At 46.1% G+C, this 10,712-nt stretch overlaps 1 protein-coding gene and 1 pseudogene across 3 annotated transcripts in view; both read left to right on the top strand.

Annotated features, from left to right (window-relative positions):
- LOC138953842 (uncharacterized) overlaps nt 1–9,619 on the top strand; it is a 9,891-nt pseudogene extending 272 nt beyond the window's left edge.
- Nucleotides 1–10,712, top strand: part of LOC138945829 (hemocyte protein-glutamine gamma-glutamyltransferase-like) — a 163,287-nt gene that overhangs the window by 106,010 nt on the left and 46,565 nt on the right. The window lies entirely within an intron of this gene.

The following is a 10,712-nucleotide window of genomic DNA, read 5'->3' as shown; positions in this document are numbered from 1 at the left end:
CCAGGTTCTGCAAAGATTACATCGTACCCTTCTCCGTCCAACCAGCTTGAACGATAGAGCTCTACGCCGTGTAGTCTACTCGTATAAGCGGGAATGAAAGAGTGGTGGCCAATGACCCAGAACAAACAAAAGTCAAAGCTGGCAACTCAGGTTTGTATTCAGGGAAATTTGCACGAAATGCATGCACAAGATACGACTTTTCCTTCTATTTTCTCTCTTTGGGACTTTCATTTGCGTCAGCTCGGTTTGATATGAAAAACTGAAGAAAAGCCCTGCCTTTTTGCACTGAGAAACTGTGGAAGTAGCGTGTTTACTACTGGGTCTGGCTGAAGTACATTTACGTAGAGGTTACATGCCGAGTCTCAGTGATTATTAAAAATAATGGTCGATGTTTGCGGATCATGAAAAATGCGAGCTTTAGCGAGCTTTTTCATGACCGCGAACTGAGACCATTATTTTTTATAATCACTGAGACGAGGTGTGTAACCTCTTTATTCCTCCTTTCTTCAGTTATTCAAAGAAAAGAGGAGGTTTTTTGCGAAAGTTTGATCGAATCCTATTCACTCAACCAGTCAACCTGCGCAGGCGATCGATTAATGCGCGGTTGTATAGTTCCGTGCAAATCATTCCATTCTGTTAACACTTCTTGTCAGTTTTCCTATTTTGGACTAAAATCAAGTACACAGATATGCTGTTATTCTGCTGTGGCGGCAAAGGCAGATATTGCGTGTTCTGTATATGTTTTGGTATCGCTTATGATAATGTTCTTTCGTCAAATGGGACTGGCAGACGAACTTTTGCACCCGTGTTCCAACGTTAAAAACTGTATGAAGTTCAGTTTTCTGGGGAAAATAGTGTATGAAACCGCTTTATGTCGTTTAAATTGATGAGATGTGTGCATTTGGTTGCGTGTGATCTGTTTAATTATTAAATGAAATATTGTTGAAAACTGACTGTCGGATTGCAGTCTGTTGTCGAAGAAACTGAGTGAAAAGAAGGGGAACTACTCTTGTCGCTAGACAAAGTATGAGTTACTTGCCTTGCGGGAAATTGCTTGTGATGAACGTTTGAGCACGGCAGATCTAGATTCAGAAAACAACCGAACTCATGGATTTTACATGGAGATTCATGTGTTCAGGCCTGTGGTTGTTAATTTAAATGCGGTATGTTTGTATTGTTTGCTCCAGAGATGTATACTTCGTACATTAGAGCGTTCGGAACTTTTCAGTCGCAAAAAGTAGTACCGAATCAGAACAACTTCTCAACCCATTGCACTATCGAGGATTCAGGCTGTTGCTGGGTCGTTATTTGTTTGGTTGCTGGGTCATTATCAAAAAATAACTACCCCTACAAGTTTACAGAGGTAAAGAAGCAGAGGGGGGAATAACCTCATTTACTTCCTCGTTAGCTTACAAAGTAAACTCTTTTTTCGTCCCATGCATGCGAAAGTGAGGATGTACTTCCGATGTCGCTCAAAACTTTAGAAGTAGTCGCAAACTACCCTGAGTTACTTCCTCGCTTTGCTTCGAAGTAAACCCTTTTTCCGGCCCATGCATACGAAAGTGAGGCAAGTACTTCCGATGTCACTCAAAACTTCGGGAGTTGTCGCAAACTTCCCCCATAAGCATACGGGCCCAGAGGTCGTCTGTCCGACATGCTACAGCGACTGCAGACCGACCTCCCCGCCGTCACCACCGCCGTCGTTGCCCATGGTGACTACTGCGACGAGCACAAGCCCTACCTGACCAAGCACCTGGACTTCACGGACGACCTGCCCAGGCTGGTGGACTTCGTCAACAAGGTCGAAACCACCTTCGGGGGGACGAGCCCGAGGCCTACGAGGTGATGCCCAGGCTGGTCCGTAGGCACCTGACCTGGAGCGCGGGCTCCCAGAGGGTTCTGGTTGTCATTGGTGACGCCTTTCCCCACCCGCCCAACGACAAGCAAAACAAGGACAATATTGACTGGAAGGAGGAGACGCGTCTGCTGCAGAAAATGGTGAGTCCAGCTCCGCACCTTTCTGACGTGGGTTCAAATGTCACCTAGCCTCTTCTTGTCTGCACTAACAAACGTTAAACGCATGTCTTCCGATGAAGCTGTGACATGAACATCAAAAATTATACAAAACTGAATGCAAAAATTCGTCACAACTTTTACGGGAGTTTTTCTGCTGATATCAGTCCAATTTTCTTCACGTATATCTGCTGCAGTTTGTTTGCTTATACACATTTTAAAGAGACTTATCGCCTTAGTATAGAGCTGTCTAAATGCTTAGAAATATTTGTAACTTAAAGGTGTTTTTGTTTGTTTTAGCCTATTTGTTTGTTTGTTTTAAAATTTTCTCTTGCTTTTGTGCAGGGTGTGAGAATTTACGGGGTGCAAGTAAATAACAGTGACAAATCCACCAAGTTCTTCCGAACAATGACGGAAATAACCGATGGTCAGTGTCATATCTTGCATTCATCCGCTATCAGTGATAACAGGGAATCAACACAGCTCGTGTGTTCTGCTTAATATTTATTCAGGTTTGGCACATGGTTGTGAATGGTGGTTGAGTGCTGGGCGGAAGTGCTAAGACTCCCAGGGTGCAATATACTAAAATAGTATGTATAAAACATGGATCGGAATACGATTGGAATAATAGGGTCATGGACACAACATTCCTCCTCAACTTAGGATTACAAAGTTAATTGGGATTTTATAAAAATGGTGCATTCCAGTCATAAGCAGATTTGGGTATACTCAAACAAATTTTCTAACTCTGTTTTTGTTTGAGCAAACACTTGACTTGATAGAAGTCTTCGGAAATTTAGGTAACACTAACAGTTTTCAAAAAAAAAATAACATTGTTCTTATAAAGCACTTTGTTTAAAAAATATTGTTCTTGTGAAATTACAGTTCCTTCTTTTCCTCTACGGTAGAAATTGTCCACAGGCTAAACACGTTTTTGTCTTGAAAACTTTAACGCAAATGTCCAGAGAATAAAACTTCAGGAACTTCTACAGTGTGTTTGCATGTGCTTGTGTGTATGAATATCTGATAGAATTAAATCACACATATACTGTTCACTGTCCACTTGTGTCGTCATATGTATGTCAATACTCAGACTGTAGTGAGAATGAATGAAAATAAGAATGAAAATAATGATTGTCAGCACATGAAAATGATCGTCAGCAAATTATGTCTAGGTCAAGTCATAGTCTTTTAAGTGTGTAGGTGCTTGACGTTGTCGGGCAGGCCTGGATGCAATGCCGGACATCTCGGCTGTCGATGGTGTAGCTCGGACAGGCGAGGGCGTTGCTGCAGCGGGCTGCGTTGTTGACAGGCGTCTTCCTGGAGATGGCAGATATTGCGGTGGTCCACTGGAGAGTGTGTAGGGTGGAGCAACGGACGGCGGGGCGTCTTCGTCCTCCTCTTCTTCATCCTTGTCTTCAGGAAGAGGACCAGGCTGGACCTGCTTGAAGTGTGACGAGTTGCGGGTGATGAGATGTTGGTCACCACGCTGTGCAGTGATCATGCTGCCCTTTTTCTGGATTATGGTGTAGGGACGGGGATGGAAGGGGGTTGTGAGAGTGTTCTTCTTTCTCTGCTTCACCAGCACCCGATCACCAGGTTGGAGTTGTGACGGACTTGTGTGACGGTGGATATTGGCATATGAAGCCATCTTCTGCTTGCTGACGTTGTCGTTGTGGGCAAGTCGGGTATGCAGAGGGGTGGGGTTGACAGGTGCAAGGTTGGGAAGGCCAATATTCATTTTGCGGCCATGTAGCGCCTCAAAGGGAGAGACCTGTGTTGCACTGTGTGGTGTCCCTCGGTACAGACGGAGGAAGATTTGGAGTTGCTTTTTCCAGTTCAGATTTTCTGTTTCTGAAGCTCGAATGTTGGCTTTTAATGTTTCTATGAAGCGTTCAGCTTGGCCGTTCGCCTCTGGCCACAGGGGAGTCACCTTCCGGTGCTTAAAACCACACATGGACGCGTAGTTGGAGAACACTTGTCCCTGGAACGGAGCACCGTTGTCTGATTTTACGGTTTGGGGAAAACCTTGCCTCGCAAAGATCTCGTCCAGCTTCGCGATGACAACTTCAGCAGATGTGGACGTGATGATTTCTGCTTCAGGGTATCTGCTGTACTCGTCGGTGACAACCATCACGTAATCACCTGTGGGGAACGGACCAGCAAAATCAATTGCTATGGAAACCCATGGTTCTGAGGGAAGAGGGGTAGGAATGACGGGCTCTCGGACAGATGGGCCAGGGTAGGATGCTTGACACGGGATGCATGTCTTCACGATTTCTTCTACCATCTTGTCGATTCCTGGAAACGAGACCTTTTCTCTGATCAGTTTCTTGGTTTTGACTATCCCTTGATGAGACTGATGCGCAATCTTAACGACTTTTCGTTGGAGACTTGCGGGAATGATCAGTCGGTGTCCTCGTAGTATCACGCCATCATGTACAGAGAGTTCATCTTTGAATCGGGCGTATTCTGTCAAGTTGCAGTCCCATCGTCCTGATTGAACTGCACACATCAGGTTTTCTAGCGTGTCATCCTGTTGAGTGGCATCTCTCACTTCCTGTACTGTCATTGCTTTGGGGATTGCGTTTCTGGTGACGTACCTTATGTACTCTTCTCCAGCGTTTTCCCGTTTTGGTGGTGTTTGAGGGTGGCGGCTGATGTAGTCTGCTGGATTTAGATCATCTCGTCCTGGACGATATATCAGGGTCATGTTGTATGGCATCAGTCGCAACCTCCACCGCTCAATTCTGGCTGTTGTCGGCTTCCGGCTTTGCATGATTCCAAGAAGCGGCTTGTGATCGGTGACTACAGTGAATGAAGATCCATGAAGATACAGGTGAAAATGTTCTACTCCGTAGACAACCGCCAACATCTCTCGGTCTGTCTGTGAGTAGCGTTGTTCTGTGTCTGTCAGTGCTCGACTGGCATAACAGATGACCTTGTTCTTCTGCATCAGAATAGCTCCAAGTCCAATGGGGCTAGCATCAACCAAGACTGTTGTGTCTTCCGTTTGGCTGAAGTACGACATGACAGGAGTGTTTGTCAACGAGTGTTTGAGCTTGTCGAACGCTTGTTGTTCTTCTTTTGTCCATTTCCACACAGTCTCTTTTCTTGTCAGCTTCCTGAGGGGTTCTGTGATTGAAGCATAGCCGGGGATGAATCTTGACATGTACTGTGTCATCCCGAGGAATGATCTCACCTCACTGACATTTTCTGGTGCGGACGTGTTTGTGATGGTCTTCACCTTCTCAGGATCTGCAGACACTCCTTTCTCGCCAAACTTATGACCGAAGAAAGTCAGTTCATTCACAGAGAAGACACACTTTTCCTTGTTTAGTCTGGCACCGTTCTCTTCAAGTCTTTGTAGAGTTATTCGCAGACTTTCGTCATGATCTTGTTGTGATCTGCCATGTATGATGATGTCATCTGACAAGTTTCTTGTGCCGGGGATGCCTTGGAGTAGACCAGCAATGGTGTTTTGAAAGATTTCTGACGCCGCGTTGACACCAAAAAGTAGACGCTTGTACCTTCTGAGTCCAACATGGGTCGTGAACGTTGTGATGTACCTGCTGTTCTCTTCAAGTTCCAGCTGGTAGTAGGCGTTTCTCATATCAAGTTTTGAGAAGACAGTAGATCCATTGAGGTCTGCTACAAGATCATCCTTTGTTGGCATGGGGTGTTTTTCTCTTGAAATCGCCTTGTTTGCTTCTCGCATGTCGATGCATACCCTCACGCCTCCAGTCTTCTTTGGAACAACAACCACTGGGCTGATCCATGGGGTAGGGCCTTGCACTTGTTCAATGATGTCGAGACGTTCCAATCTCTCCAGTTCGGCTTCAACATCTTTACGCACGTGGAATGGAATGCGCCTATGTTGTTGTGCCACAGGTTGAATGTTCTGGTCAATGTGAAGTTTCACTTTCACGTCCTTGATTTTGCCGACTCCATCACTAAACAGAGAAGGAAAGTCATCAGCGATGATCTTTGGCGAGCTTGTCGAAAAAGCAAACTGGATGATTTTCAGCGCCTGGGCTGTCTCGGCACTCAGGAGATTTCCGGTACCTTCTGTATCCGTTATGTATATCTTGGCGTTGACTGTCTTTTGGCGAAAAGTTATGTCAGTCATGAAGAAACCTTTCATCGGAAGTGGTGTCTTGGATCCAAATGCATAGATGAGCGGACATGGATTGTGAAGTGTTGCTTGTGGGCGTAATTTGCTGAGAACGCCCCAGGAAAGAACATTCACTGTTGCACCTGTGTCGACTATGAAAGGTATCTGGGTGTCGCATATGGTCGCATGGACGACCGGTGTCTTATGAATCGCTGTCTTCTGTTTTACAGCAAAAACTGACTCGTCGCTTGACGTCTCACATCCAACTTCTCTGGAAACTGTGGTATCTTCCACCACCACATGTCTGACCTTTTGGCTTTTGCAGACACGTGCAAAATGTCCGACTTTCGCGCAGAGTTTGCATGTCTTCCCTTTCGCTGGACATCCTGCTTTATGTGGGAACTGTCCACCACAGTAGAAGCATGTCTTGCTGCTTGAAGCCGTGTTATGCGTGCGTTTGAAATCCTTGTGACCATCCTTGTGACCATCCTTGTGGGACTGTGAGTGTGATTGTGAACTGCGAAAGTGATGTGATCCACGACTCTGAGAATATCTTCTCTGCTTGTTGATAGAGAGCGCGTTGACTGATCCCTCAATTTCTACAGCACGAGTCTCAGAAAGTTCCAAAGCACGAGCTTCTGCTAACAGATGGTCTAGGTCAAAATTGTCACGCAGAGCTCGTCTTCTTAGACGTTGTGAGTGACAACCCTGTAGAATCTGAGTGAGTATTTCTTGATCATTGTTGTGGAACTCACATGTAGATGCGAGTGCTCGCAGTCTGGTGTGGAATGTATCTATTGATTCACCCTCTAGTTGGGTCGACTTTCGAAACCGGAGCACTTCGTATGCAGTGTTTTTCTTGGGGGTAAAGTACTCGGTCAATGAGTCTCTGAGTGTAACATACTCGTTTGGTACTGCTCGTCCTTCAACCTGACGCGTGGCACCAGCTCCTTTCTTCTCCTCGCTGAAAGACTCTACAATGTTGTACACTTCGTCACCACAAAAATGGAGAAGCAATGCCTTCTTTCGAGCATCTGTTGTTATGTCAAGCGCACAGAGTAAGTTTTCGAAACGTGCTACCCACCTCCTCCACCTGACGCCGGCAGATTGTTCGTCAGAAAAGACGTTGAACTTCTCGAACAAAGGTAGGGCAGCAGCCATTGTTCTCACTTGGATATCCTCGTCGCCAGTGTCATATCTTGCATTCATCCGCTATCAGTGATAACAGGGAATCAACACAGCTCGTGTGTTCTGCTTAATATTTATTCAGGTTTGGCACATGGTTGTGAATGGTGGTTGAGTGCTGGGCGGAAGTGCTAAGACTCCCAGGGTGCAATATACTAAAATAGTATGTATAAAACATGGATCGGAATACGATTGGAATAATAGGGTCATGGACACAACAGTCAGCATCTCAACCTGTCCGAGTTCGGGACGCTGTGTGACGTCATCATGGCCATCTGCTACCGCGAAAAAGGAGCAGAGTTTCTACAGGTGAGAGGAATGTTGTAATTACGCAATTTCAGTCATTTTGAAGTAAATATTTTGTTCACTTGCCTCCAAACTTAAATGTTATTTAACTTCATGACCGGATAAGTGTGAGACGGTTAAATGTAAATGACAAGCGTCCTCTTAACTTTCCCATCGAATATTTAGCGTGTCTTACTGAAGTTTCCAATGTTCCAGAACTACGAGGCGGAGGTGCGTGCCCGTGAGGGACGGATGGCTCTGCACAAGGACCTGGAAGGTGTGTTCGGTGTCCTCAGACGTGCTGACTCCTCCGCTGCTGCCTCCGCTGCTGCCTCCCCTGCTACCACTACTGCCAGGCCAAGCAAGGCTGCTTCACTGGTTAAGCTGACCAAGGCTGCGTCATGGACCAAGGCTGCCTCCATCAGCAAGACGGGCAAGAAGAGCAAGGCGGTGTCAGCCGCCAAGAAACTGGTCGCCCGTGCCGCCAGGACCACCGCCGCCAAACCCGGCAGCAAGCGACTCACCAAGCCCAGGACCATCACCCGTAAGCTGAACCGTTAGAAGGTGCCCGAAACCAACTTCCGTTTCAACCGCCTGTGTTGGTCTCCGTGGAAACTGGCGGTGGTTCCGGTGGAAGCGGAAGTGAGTAGCGGCCAATGGCGGCGCTTCCTGCGGGGGGCTGCACGCGCTCGGGGTGGGGCGGTGCTGGGGGGCGTGGCTACAGGCAAGAGGAGTCAGGCCAGCGTGCTGTGTGAGGCTGCTGTACAGACCCGTCCCGGGGCACGTCGTCACGTGGTGTGGTGCCGCGTGCTGCCTGCCTCCTCAGCCAATCGCCTCTCGCTCTCTCGTCTGATGGCCTCGCAGTCTGTGCGCGCGCAGCCGGAGCGTGTCATGCGCAGTGGCTGCCGACTGTGGGTCAGATGGGCCAAGGTCAGCCGGCGACAGGACAAGGACGAGGTCAAGCAGGAGGTCAAGGGCGTGTATGACTATGCGTGGTGCTATAGCAACGGTTGCCATAGAGACGTGTGGGTGTCCAATGGCGTTCCTTCGGACAGTTTACAGATTGCTGGAGCGTTGGCGTGAAAGTGAGTTACAATTTACGGCCGAAATTCGAGCAAGAATGAAAGCGGGGACACGTCTTACAGAAGGAATAAGTAAATGACGAACTTGATACCCTGTCAGAGAGTGGGGTGCTGTATTTGAGTACCAGTGTGTGGTCCTGTGACAAGGATCTCAAAGCGACCTGAAAGACAGACGTGCAATGTATTATCACCAGTTTTTGTGACTTTAACATTCAGTTTGTGAGATTGAATTTTCCTTCGTTTGTAACTATATTATTCTGCCTAATCCCACGACGGGCGTGTACATAGTTGTTGTTTAGCGCATGACACATATGTTTCAGGGGCTCACATCCATGAGAGGTGGCATAGGACAAATGTCCTGAACAATGCAAAAGTGATATGACATTTATCCTGAACAAAAATAAATCAATTGGACATTTGTTTTAGTTATGTTGCTTTTTTTATGTTGCTTCGCAAAACATTGATAAAATAGCAAATCAAACTACTGCAAATTAGAAAGTACTGACAATGTCCGGATCAAATGAAAGCATAATCGGACAATGACGACTTTGTGACAAAAACAATAGGACGCATGTCCTCTTGCATGAAAAATGTACAGGACATTTGGAAAAAATATCTGTGTATGTCCGATGTCCGACGTGGATGTGAGCCCCTGCTGTTTACTGTTACTCCCTACCAAAACGTACATCATTCTTTGCTCTTGAAACAGCTACCGTTGTGTTTTTGTGTTGTTTGTGTGTTTTTATTTTCTATTTTGTGATGGGTTTAATTGGGTTTTTTCCCAACAAAATGTGTCGTTATGTCATTAAAACGAACAACGTGTTACCCCATTGAAAGTGGGATTAAGAAGGAATTGTACACCCAAGCATGGCCTGGGTGTTAGACATTATTTGCATGACGGGAGTTTACCTCTGAATAAATTCCTGTTGAAACTGGAGAATTGGGATAATTTTATGATTACAGATTGCGCACACGAGCGAGCGGGTGAGCGAGAGAGAGAGAGAAAGAGACAGAGAGAGAGACAGAGAGAGAGAGACATAGACAGACTGAGACAGACAGACAGACAGACACAGACAGAGACAGAGAGACAGACAGAGAGAGAGAGGGGGGGAGAGAGAGAGAGAGAGAGAGAGAGAGGGAGGGGGGAAGCGAGAAACACCGACAGAGAAACACAGATACACAGACAGACACACATATAGACAGACACACAGAAAGAAACAGAAAGGGAAACAAAGTGAGAGAGGTGTAGATGCCTTTGTCCCCGTTCTGCTTCATACACATTCCCCAGAAACATATTGAACTCCAGCACGTATATTCATATATTCAGAAACACGTGCACACACCCACGCACGAACGCTCGCACGCACACACACACACACACACACACACGCACACACTCACACACATACATACACAAACAAACCCACCTTTCACGTTCAGTGAGACAAACATCCCAGGTTGAAACCACATGCATGAACTCACCATGAACTGTACATGATCGTTCAACAAATAATTCGCTTCTTGCTTGCTGGCAAACTTTATGAACGCAAGAGGACTTACATTGTAAGCACATTATCTCCGTATTAAACAGTAGTCGACTCTTGAAAATTGCTTCACACACGGGCGCATGTTTTCCCAGGTTGTTGTGTTTTCAGTGTTCACTTTCATGAAGTGTATGGCATTCAAAATAAGACGAATATGTAAAAAATAAACATAAAGACAGCTTCACTGAGCGACTTGTGTAAACCTACACAATTTAGAATGAGGCTTACGTCAGCAGAATCTGCTGAAAAGTTAAAGGAACATTCTCTATAGATACAAGTGCTGGGCGTGGAGCATCCATGCCATCTGCAAAGCCTTGCCCCAACGAGGCGTTTAACATTTTGAAAGATTGAACGATCAAGCACTGAATTTAATGCAATCATCGTGTGTGGTGAAAGAACTACAAGCCCCATTTCAAGGCGATTGGAGGCCAGATTTTTTCTGGGTCACGAGTATCTCTTTAATCAATTTCGTTAGCTACAATATGTTTA

The sequence above is a fragment of the Littorina saxatilis genome, linkage group LG1 (assembly GCF_037325665.1).
Source record: "Littorina saxatilis isolate snail1 linkage group LG1, US_GU_Lsax_2.0, whole genome shotgun sequence".
Lineage (NCBI taxonomy): Eukaryota > Metazoa > Mollusca > Gastropoda > Littorinimorpha > Littorinidae > Littorina > Littorina saxatilis.
This window is presented reverse-complemented; position numbering and strand designations above follow the sequence as displayed.